We start from the raw sequence: 12,140 nt of genomic DNA on the forward strand, positions 1-12,140 counted from the left end.
AATCAAGTTTTTTTTTTTTTTAAAGACTAATGGGGAAAAATAAAAGATTAATGAAAGGCCAAGCTATATGGCTGGAGAGAGAAACAAGGCGAACTCTAGTGGCTTCCAGAATCTTACTTGTAGTCCCTCAGGAACCAATGTCTGAGAACTCACCGGGTGCCCTCTTGGACATGTGCCACCAATGACTAGGCCCTGTTTTCTGTGGTCATGTCTCTTGGCTACTTCTCTTTCTGTGAGACCTGGAAAGGAGGAAAGGCAAAAAGGAACTACAACCACTGCTTGCAGGAGAGCTGTGAATGGGAACCAGAGGTAGTGGCAACTGGTCCCAGTAAACATGAAAGAGGGAATGTCAACCTGGGACTCATGACAGCAACCGGGAAAAAGGGCACCTACTTGGCATTTTTGTTTTCACTCCAACCATTATTTAATGAATACACTATTAAAGTAAACATCACATGAAACAATGACTATTAGAATCTTTATTACAGTAAATAGGTATATTATACCAAACATTCGTGTTAGAGAAGCTCTATGCAACACTGATGGATTTTTCTCTTTTCTTTTCAACATCAGCTCTTTCTGCATCAGAGGTTACTCATATTTAACTGGAATAAGGTATATTTTGACATATATGTGTGTTTGTGTGTGCGTACGTATATATGTATATTCTGTATTTATGAGTAGGGGGCATAACTGAGCATTGCCAGGGTAATTCTGATTCATTTCTTTTTCCAGACTTGACCTATTATTTAAGTAACTTTTTTGATTTGAAATAATTGTAGATGCTGTCTGCCTTTTGCTCAGCCTCCCCCAGTGTTGCACCTTGCAAAACCATGGCACAATATCAAAGCCAAGATATTGAAGCTGATACAATCAAGATACAAATATTTCCACACCACAAGGATGCTTCATGTTGCCCTTTTGTAGCCACACCTACTTTCCTCCTGTTCCAGCCCCTCCTTAATTCCTGGTAACCAGTAATCTGCTCTTCATACATATAATTTTGTCATTTCAAGAATGTTGTATAAGTAGAATCATACAGTATGTAACCTTTTGGGATTGGCTTTTTATATTCAGCATAATCCCCTTTCAATTCATCTAGATATGTCAATATCTTGTTCCTTTTCATTGCTGAATAATATTCCATGGTATGGATGTACCACAGTGTGTTTAACCATTCACCCATTGAAGGACATGGAGGCTGTTTCCAGTTGGAGCTGTTACAAATAAAGCTTCTATAATCACTGGAGTACAGATTTTGTATGAACATGTTTTTATTTCTGTGGGATGAATAGACAAAAGTGCAATTGCCTGTTCAGTTTTTTTAAGAAAATGTCAAACTGATTTACAGAATGCCTGTACTATTTTACATCCCCACCAACAATATATGAGGGATTCGGTTTCTCTGCATCCTTGCCAACATTTGCTGATGCCATTGTTTTTTTGTTTTTGTTTTTTTTAAAATATGGAACGCTTCACGAATTTGCGTGTCATCCTTGTGCAGGGGCCATGCTAATCTTCTCTGTATTGTTTCAATTTTAGTATATGTGCTGCCGAAGCGAGCACCCGTTGGTTTTTATTTTAATCATTCTGATAGGTGTGTAATGGGTATCTTTTTTTAAATTTTTATTTATTTATTTATTTGTAACTTTTGATCATTCCGTTCTACATATATAATCAGTAATTCACAATATCATCACATAGTTGCATATTCATCATCATGATCATTTCTTGGAACATGTGCATCTATTCAGCAAAAGAAATAAAAAGAAAACAGAAAAATATCTATACATACCATATCCCCCATCCCTCCCCCTCATCGATCACCAGCATTTCAATCTAAATTTATTTTAATCTTTGTTTATCCTATTATTCATCTTTATTCCATATGTTTTACTCATCTGTTGATAAGGTAGCTAAAAGTAGCATCAGGCACAAGGTTTTCACAATCATACAGTCACATTGTGAAAGTTATATCATTATACAATCGTCTTAAAGAAACATGGCTACTGGAACACAGCTCCACATTTTCAGGCAGTTCCCTCCAGCCTCTCCACTACATCTTGACTAACAAGGTGATATCTACTTAATGCATAAGAATAACCTCCAGGATAACCTCTCAACTCTGGTATCTCTCAGCCATTGACACTTTATTTTGTCTCATTTCACTCTTCTCCCTTTTGGTCAAGAAGGTTTTCTCAATCCCCTGATGCCGAGTCTCAGCTCATTCTAGGGTTTTTCTCAATCCCTTGATGCTGAGTCTCACCTCATTTCAGGATTTCTGTCCCACATTGCCAGTAAGGTCCACACCCCTGGGAGTCATGTCTCACGCAGACATGGGGAGGGTGGTGCGTTTGCTTGTTGTGTTGGCTGGAGAGAGAGGCCACATCTGAGCAAGAAAAGAGGTTCTCCTGGAAGTGACTCTTCGGCCTAATTTTAAGTAGGTTTGACCTATCCTTTGTGGGGTTGTTTCATATGAACAAACCCCAAGACTGAGGGTTCAGCCTATAGCTTTGGTTGTCCACACTGCTTGTGAGAATATCAAGAATTCAACTTGGGGAAGTTGAATTTTCCCCCTTTCTCACTGTTCCCCTAAGGGGACTTTACAAATACTTTTTTATTCACTATTCAAATCACTCTGGGATTTATCGAAGCATTACTCTGGACAAACCAACAAAATCTCATATCCTACTCAAGGTTCCATGTACTTATGGTATTCAATTAAGCTGTCTACATAAGTTATATGCAATGAGTATCTTAACTGTGCTTTTAATTTGCATGGCTAATGATATTGAACATCTCTCTATGGGCTTGTTTGCCATCAGTAATGTGTTCAATAGTGTTCCCCCCCCCCCCAATTTTTTGGCCCCTTGGAACCTCGGAATGTGATCTTAGTTGGAAATTAGGCCTTTGCAGATGTAGTTAGTAACGATGAGATCATACTGGATTAATTGGGCCCTGAATCAAATGACTGCTGTCCATATAAGAAGAGGAGAGAACACAAAGGTGTACCCAGGAAAACGGCCAAGTGAAGATAGAGGCAGAGGCTGAAGTGATGCAGGTCCAAGCCAAGAAATACCCAGTGTATCCAAGAGGCACCAGAAGCTGGAAGAGGCAAGAAGGAGTCTTCCTTAAAGCCTTCAGAGGGAGCAGGGCACTGCCAAAACTCTGATTTCAGACTTCTCATCTCCAGAACTGTGAGAGAATGAATTCCATTGCTTTAAACTTCTCAGTTTGTGGTAATTTATTACAGTTATCCTAAGAAACTAATACACCATCTGTACATCTTCAATGTAATGTTTCTTTGTGCTTTTTACCTATGTTCTAATTGGATTTTAGCTTTCTTAGTGTTGAGTTTTGAGAATTCTTTATGTACTCAAGTTACTAGTCCTTTGTAAGATATGTGGTTTGCATATATTTTCTCCCAGTCTGTATCTTTTCTCTTCACCCTCTTAACATTGTCTTTCACAGAGCAAATATTTTAAATTTTGATAAAATGCAATTTACCAGTTTTTCCTTTTCTGGATCATGCTATTGGTGTCAAGTCTGAGAAATCTTTGCCTCACCCTACATCCCAAAGATTTTATCCTACATTTTTTCTAGCAATTTTATATTTTTATGTATTATGCTTAAGTCAATTATTCATTTTGAGTTAATTTTTGTATAAGGCCTTAGACTTAGGTCAAAGTTCTTTTTTTTTTTTTTTCTTTTGTCTATGAATGCCCAACTGCTCTAGCACCATTTGTTGAAAAGGCTATCTTTTTCCCATTGACTCACTTTTGCACCTTTGGTAAAAATCATTTGGGCGTACTCATATGGGTCTATTTTCAGAGTATTTCTTCTGTTCCATTCTTATATGTGTCTTTCTGCCAATACCACCTTGAAATCAGGTAGATTGGTTTCTCCCATTTTATTCTTTCTCTTCAAAATTGTTTTAGCTATTCTAATTCCTTTCTCTTTTAGCATAAATTTTAGAACGATCTTGTCTACATTACAAAAAAAATCTTGCTGGGATTTTGATAGGAATTGCATTAACCTGTATATCAATTTTGGAAGAATGATATCGTTACCATGTCAAGTTTTCTAATCCATGACACAATATGTCTTTCCATTTATTTAGATCTTTGATTTCTTTCATCAGCATTGTGTAGTACTCTGCATACATGTCCTATACCTGTTTTGTTGGATTTATACCTAAGTATTTCTTTCTTTTTAAAATGATAGTAAATGATAATGTATTTTTAATTTCAGAATCCATGTGTCCATTTCTAGTATACTGAAATCCAATTAATTTTTACCTGTTTATTTGTATTCTGCAACCTTGCTGAACTCAGTTATTAGTTCTGGGAGTTTTGTGGGGTTTTTTTTGTACATTCCTTGGGATTTTCTATGTAGACAATCATGTCATCTGCAAATAAGGAAAATACTATTTCTTCCTTTTTCAAATCTGTATGCCTTTACATTCCTGTTCTTGCCTAATTACACTGGCTAGAACTTCCAGCACTATGTTGAATAAGAGTGGTAAGATCAAACACCCTTCACTTGTTACGGGGAACATTCAGTCTTTCACCCTTAATATACTGTTAGCTCAAGGTTTTTTGTAGATGCTCTTTGTCAAGTTGAGGAAGTTCTCTCCTATTATTATTTTACTGAGAGTTTTTTCATGAATTAGTGTGGAAGTTTCCAAATGATTTTCTTCATTGATTTATAGAAAGGATGATGTGATATTTTTCTTCTTTAGTTTGTTAATGTGATGGATTACTTGATGGATTTTTCAAATATTGGACCAGCTTCACATCTCTGGAATAAATCCCAGTTGGTTATGCTGTATAATTATTTTTATACCTTGCTGAATTCTGTTTACTAGTATTTTGTTAAGAGATTTTGCTTCTATAATTCATGAGCAGTATTGTTGCTTTCTCTTTTTTTTGTACTGTCTGTCTGGTTGTGGTGTCCACATTCAAAAAATTCATAAAATGAATTGATAAGCATTCCTTCCTTTCTGTTTTTTGGAAGACGTTTTTTAGAATTGATATTAATTCTTCTTTAAACATTTGGTAGAATTCTCCTGAGTATAGGTATGTCTTTTGAGGAGTGTTTCAATTTCAAATTCAATATCCTTAGTAGTTATAGGGCTATTCAAATTATCTATCTTGTATTGGGTCAGTTATGGTAGTTTTTTGTTTGTTTTTTTTTTTTTTTTTGAGGAATTGGCTGATTTTACTTTAATTGTCAAATTTGTATGTGGAGTTGTTCACAGTATTTCCTTATTATCCTTTTGATGTCTGCATGGTTTGTAATGATATCCGATTTCATTCCTGATACTAATAATTTGTGTTTTCTCTCTTTTTTATTTTTCAGTCTTGCTTGAAGTTTGTCAATTTTACTGATCTTTTCAAAGAACCAGCTCCTGTTCCATTGATTTTCTCTATTGTTTTTATATATTAAATTTCATTGATTTCTGCTCATTTCCTTATAATATCCTGTCATCTGCTTGTTTTGCTCTTCTGTTTTCTGGGCTCTAGGTGGAAGCCTAGTGATTTGATTGGGACTTTTTCTCTTTACTGATGTGTTCATTTAGGGCTAGAAACCTTCCTCTGCAGTTTTAGTTCTGTCCCACCAATTTTGAAATATTTATTTTCATTTTCATTCAGTTCAAAGTATTTTTTTATTTCTCCTGTGACTCCTCTTTGATCCTTGGATTATTCATAAATGTGTTATTTAACAACCAAGAGATTCCTGTTGTCATTCTATTATTGATTTCTGGTTTGATCCCATGATGATTGAAGACACACTCTGTAAGATTTCAGTTTTTTTTTTTACATTTGTTGAGGTTCGTTTTATGGCCTAGGGTGTGGTTTATCTTGGTATTTCCTATGGACACTTGGAAAGAATGTGTAGTCTGCTATTGTTGGATGGAGTGTTTTATCAGTCAATTAGATCTTATTGGGGATAGTGTTTCGAGTTATTCTGTACCTTGCTGATTTTCTGTCTAGTTGTTCTATCAATTGTTGAGATAGGGTTGTTGAAATCTCCAACTATAATGTGGATTTATCTACTTCTCTTTTCAGTTCTATTAGTTTTTACTTTACATATTTTGAAGCTCCATTGTTTGATGCATATACATTTAGAATTACTGTATCTTCCTGGTATAGTGACCCTTTTATCATTGTATTATAGCCCTGCCTGTCTCTAGTAATTTTTTTTTTTGCTCTGAAGTCTACTTCACCCAATATTAATAAAACCATATCTGCTTTCATTTAATGTTTGTCTGATATATCTTTTCCATCCTTTTACTTTTAATCTGTCTATATCATATTTGATGTGAGTTTTTATGTCATGTTTTTAGTCTACTTTGCCAATCTCTGTCTTTTAATTGGTGTATTTAGACCATTTATATTTAATATAGGTGTTGATATACTAGAGTTTAGGTCTGCCATTTTATTTTTTGTTTGTTCTCTCTGGATTTTTATTTTTTTGCTTGTTTTATTTTTCCTTCCTTCTGGTTGGTTACTTAAACATTTTTTAGAATTCCATTTTCATTTATCTGTGGTGTTTTTGAGGGTATCACTTTGTATAGTACTTTTAGTGGTTGTGCTAAGTATTACATATATATACAAAATTTAGAACAGTTAATTGATATAATCATTTTACCAGTCAAAGTGAAGCACTAAAAACTTACTTCCTTTTTATCATACCCCATTTATAGTATAATTGTTTTCACTATTTTCTCTAAATGCATTTAGAACACATCAGATCCTTTTATATTTGCTTTCACCATCAAACATAAGTTAGAAAACTCAAAAGGAGAAAGAAAACTTATTGTGCTTACCCACAATTTTGCTCACCATTTTTTTTCCTTCCTTCCTGATGTTGTAAGTTTCTTTTTTTGAAAAAAAAAATCCTTCTGTTTAGAGAATTTTCTTTAGTCGTTCTTTTAGGATAGTTCTTCAGGCGATACATTCTCTCAGTTTTCATTATCCAAGGATCTCTTGATAGTCACTTCATTCCTGAAGGATATTTTCTCTGGGTTCTTTTTCTTTCATCACTTGAAAAATATTGTACCATGTTCTTCTGACTTCCATGGCCATGGCCTCTGATGAAAAATACTCTATCATTTGAATTGCTTTTCCAAAAGGTTTGTGTTTTCTTTAGCTGTTTTCAAGATTTTTTGTGTGTGTTTAATTTTCAGGAGTTTAATCACTCTGTGTCTTAGTGTTAATTTCTTTGGATTTATCTTGTTTGGTGTTCACTCAGCTGCTTGGGTCTTGGATTTATAACTCTTGCCAAAGAGTTTATACTTCCCAAGTATAAACTTCTTGGGAAGTTCTGAGCCATTATTTATTCAAGAATGTATCAGTTTCACCTTCTTTCTTAGCTCCTTTCAGGACTCTGACTACATGAATATTAGATCTTCTGCTATAGTCCCACATGTCCCTGAGTCACTATTCATTTCTTTTTATTTTTGTTCAGTTATTTAGATGTGGTAATTTCCATCATTGTATCTTGCATATCACTGATTCTTTCCTCTGCTCTCCCCATTCTGCTTTTAATACCATCCATTGAACTTTTTATTTCAGTTATTGCATTTTTCAGCTCTAAAATTTCCATTTGGTTCTTCTTTATATTTTCTATTTATTAGAGACATTCTATTTTTTTCATTTGTTCCAAGAATGTTCATAATTGCTCATTGAAGCATTTTTATTATGACTATTTATAGATCTCTAAAGATAAATATAATATCTTTGTCATCTCAGTGTTGGCATCTATTGACTGTTCTGTGGAGTTTTTTTTCACTCAGTATGAGTTCTTGCTAGTTCTTAGACTAATGAATGATTTCTTAATGAAACCTGGATATTTTCTTATTATGTTATAAGACTCTGGATCTTATTTACACCTTTGTTTTATCTGGACTTTTCTTCCATTCGGGGGAGGAGGAGGACACAATTCTGCCAGATAGAGTTAGAAGTCCAGGTTTCTTTCTTGGCCTCCACTGATACCTGAGGAATAGAGTATCTTGTTTTGCTGGGTAAGGGTAGGAGGTCTGTGTGTCATCTCCACTGACACTGCAGGGTGGGTGGATGACCCTCATTACCAGCTGGTGTGGGTGAAAGTCCTGGCTCCCTGCTCTGCCTTTTCCTGATACCACTATAAAGGGTCTAGGTGGGAATAGGGGACTCGTTACAGCCTGGCTAGAGTGGAAGGCTATGCTTCCCACTTGGCCTTTGACAGCATTGGTACAACTGGGATCACAACTTTTCTGTGGTGTTTGGCTAGAGTAGAGCAGTTATTATGTAAAAGTTTTTTGCCTTGCTGGGCTTCCCCTTCTCTGGTGCTTTTGCTAGAGAGAACAGCCTTTTGTTGGGCCTTTTTTTTTTGTCTGCATCTATTAGTGTTTCTGGGTTGCCAGCTTCTTCAGCTCTAAGTCTAATAATGAGGCAAAAGAAAAAACCCAGAGAACTTATCACTGTGTTGGGTCCTGAGGTCCTTAATCATTCTGACTTCTTTTTGTTTTTATATAATGTCCAGAGTTTTTAGTTGTACTTAACAGGAAAAATAGATTTAAAAAAAATGCTTACTGTATCTTCCCAGAACTGAAAGTTTTTCCTCTGTTTTTATTTACACCTGTTAACCAAAGCAAAAACTTGCTGGAATTTCACTATCATTCAGACTTACAGTGTAAGTCGTCAATATTTTTGTATGATCAAAGTTTTTTGTTCATAGAACTCTCCATGATATAGTTTGGGCTCATCTTTCTAAAAAGATTATCAGACCTAAACTATGCAAGGATCTTCTCTGGGTAAATCTGTTATCACAGTAAAATTAACTTGATTGGGTATTAAACAAATCTTGATAGTTCAAGGAGAGGAAGGTTTCACACTCAGTTTGACTGTCCTAAAAATACCAGTATCACCAGCTAAGAAGCAAAGGATTGACCAACCTCCCAGTTGTAGGCCTTGCCTCACTAAAACTCCAACTGGTGGCTGACAATGTCCCCCAAACTAATTACCTATAACCCCCCACCTTCTGTGTTTGATTGCCTGAAGACACTGCCTAAATACTTGTGTGTTTCTTTTCAGCAAAGCAAGTTTGCAAAATCAAATCAGGAACAAATCTCTGAATATTATTAATAAAGGGGGAGTTTCCTTTGAACCAGAAACTTTTTAAACTGTGTTTCCCATAGATTTCCTATGCGGCTTCAAAGGGAGTTCATGACCATTTTGACTGGGACTCTATCTCAGACTCTAATAGAGACAGACATTTTCTCAGAATAGCCTTCAGCAAGAATGTTAGCCACTTACGTCTCCTTGCAAAAAGCAATACAACCCCTTCTTGGGATCCACACTAATAAAATGACTTTCTTCTCAGAGGTAAAAGGGGTTCCTTCTTCAGTTCTGAGTCCTGCACTAGGAAAACTTCTGGAAACCCAAGAGAACTTTTCTATTGGTACCTGGTTTGCTCTTAGGTCCATTCTGATTTTGATCAAATATGGACATAATTCTGCCTGTCATAACCACATTCTTTTATCACAGTATTATTTCAGTCATTTCGGGGTTGGAAGAAAGATTGGGGGGTAGGTAGCTAATGGAAACAGATGGCCATTGCAATTATCACTTGAAAAACAGGTTTGTCCTTCAAAAATGACAACAGCAGTGGACTCTCAATGGCAGGTGAAATTTCAAAAAGGATTAGGAAAGGATTATCTAAGAGAAAAAAGAACAGGTGCATCCAGGGTGCTCCAGTTTTGGGGGAAGGAACCTAAGCTTTTGAATTACACCCTCAAAATAGGCCCTTCACATATTACTTCCATTTGTACCCATGGACTTTGATAATGGTAGTTTCGGTGAGTTTTGAGTCATCTGAAAAAAGGCAAAAGGTAGAATAAGCATAGAAGTTTCCCTCCATTCTTTGAAGGGAAAAGAGAAGGGTATGTTTATGCTGTACTTTTTAGCAAAACAGAAGAACATATGTGCCTGAAGAAAAAGCAGGAAATTCACAGCTCTCAAAGCTCTCTACCTTGTGTGAACCCTGATGCTCCACCTCAGAACCCAGTGGAAACAGGGACAGAATTTCTGCAAATGAGCTGATCTCAGGGCATTGTGGGTGGAAGTGACCTTCTGGCCTATCCCCATTTTACAGACAAAGAAACTGAGAACTGAGTGATGCAATGACCTGCCTAAGGTCATGAGCAGTTAGTGACAAAATCACCCCTGAGATTTAGGGAGCCAGGTCCCTTTTGTCCAGTCTAAGGCTTTTCCTTTATGCTATGAGTAATCCTGTTTTAATAGGTTTGATCAAGGACTCAAAGCCGGAAGGTGGGGCCAAGGGCATCAGAGCCCATGTTCTGCCCAGTAGAAGGACTTCTCTGGGAACTCCCAATTGTAAGATACTGCACCCCGGCCTGTATACACCAACAGCTCCAGCTCTCCTTTTGCTGCCAAGCCTTGGACCAGAGGGATCTGCAGGGCCAATTCAGGAAAAGGGAGCAACAATAAAATAATAAGTTACTTTTTGAGTGCTTCCTCCACGCCAGGAACTGTGTTAAACACTTTACAAGCATTCTCATTTGATACGTACAGTAACTCAGTGAGGTATATATAATTATCATTCTGATTTTACAGATGAAAAACGGAGGTTTGGAGAGGCTATAAACTTGCCCAAGTCAAATTAGAAAATGACAGAAGCAGAATTTGAACCTATTTCTGGCCTGCATCCTAACTGCAAGCTTTTATCTTTTCCTTTAAAAAATGTTACAAATTTTTATTAAAAAGCGTAATAAATATGGACTATAGTTAGCAGTAATATCTTAGTACTATTTCATCTACAGTAACAATTGTACCACTACTACTACTACTACTAATAATAGGGGTGATAAAGGGTATGGGATGTTTTGGATTTTCTTTAAAAAAAAATATTTTGGAGGGTCTGATGAAAATGTTCTAAAATTGATTGTGGTGATGAATGCACAACTATGTGAAGTGAAGCTACTGTGAACCATTAATTGTATACTTGGGATGGATTGTATGACATGTGAACATATCTCAATAAAATCGCATTAAAAAAAAAGAGAGCTCTTTTTCGTGGTGTCTCGGAGGCTGGCCCAGCACGAAGTTAAGCATCTGCTTCCCAGACACTGGCTGCCAGAAGCTCATTTAAGTGGACGATGAACACAAACTACATATCATAAAAGGTACGAATGGCCACAGAAGTTGCTGCTGACGCTCTGGGCGAAGAGTGGAAGAGTTAGGTTGTCCGAATCAGCGGAGGAAACAACAAACAAGGATTCCCCATGAAGCAGGGTGTCTTGACCCATGGTCGTGTCCGCCTTTTACTGAATAAGGGGCACTCCTATTATAGAACAAGAAGAACTGGAGAAAGAAAGCACAAGTCTGTTTGGGGTTGCATTGTGGATGCCAATCTGAGTGTTCTCAACTCGGTTATTGTTAAAAAAAAAAAAAAAAAAGGGAGAAGGAAATTCCTGGACTGACTGATACTACTGTGCCTCGTCGCCTCGGGCCCAAAAGAGCCAGCAGAATCTGCAAACTTTTCAATCTCTCTAAAGAAGATGATGTCCGCCAGTGTGTTGTGAGAAAGCCCCTGAACAAAGAAGGTAAGAACCCAGGACCAAAGCACCCAAGATTCAGCATCTTGTTCCTCCACGTGTCCTGCAACATAAACGTCGGTATATTGCCCTGAAGAAACAGTGCACTAAGAAAATAAGGAAGAGGCTGCAGAAAATGCTAACCTTCCGGCCAAGAGGATGAAGGCGGCCAAAGAAAAATGCCAGGAACAGATTGCCAAGTGACGGAGGCTGTCCTCTCTGAGAGCTTCTACCTCTAAGTCTGAGTCCAGTCAAAAATAAAATTTTCTGAGAGTAGAGTTACAAATAAATAAGATCAGAGATGAAAAAAAAAAAAAAAGAGCATTCACAGAAGTTTTCCTACTTGTATCAATTGGATCAAGCCAATTTTCCATTTGGGTTATATTTTCTTCATGGCTTGAAATCGTCTGGAAAATATTGGTCCTTGTTCTTGGTTAGGACAAAATTGCTTCTCTAATATCCATTGCAAGTAAGGTGTGTCCAGTCAAATCAGTCATCACATGGACTTCAAGCAGTAGGAAAGAATTTGGAATTTGTG

The 12,140-nt window shown here is 36.6% G+C and overlaps 1 non-coding gene and 1 pseudogene across 1 annotated transcript; one reads left to right on the forward strand and one right to left on the reverse strand.

The window, feature by feature from the left end:
- Window positions 1-1,459: 1,459 nt before the first annotated feature.
- On the reverse strand, window positions 1,460-1,566 carry LOC143654712 (U6 spliceosomal RNA). The gene has a single exon (XR_013161904.1). It is a non-coding gene; the product is annotated as a U6 spliceosomal RNA (small nuclear RNA).
- Window positions 1,567-9,819: 8,253 nt separating this feature from the next.
- Window positions 9,820-11,863, forward strand: LOC143653423 (small ribosomal subunit protein eS6 pseudogene; annotated as a pseudogene).
- Window positions 11,864-12,140: the final 277 nt, after the last annotated feature.

Source organism: Tamandua tetradactyla, chromosome 13 (assembly GCF_023851605.1).
Source record: "Tamandua tetradactyla isolate mTamTet1 chromosome 13, mTamTet1.pri, whole genome shotgun sequence".
Classification (NCBI taxonomy): domain Eukaryota; kingdom Metazoa; phylum Chordata; class Mammalia; order Pilosa; family Myrmecophagidae; genus Tamandua; species Tamandua tetradactyla.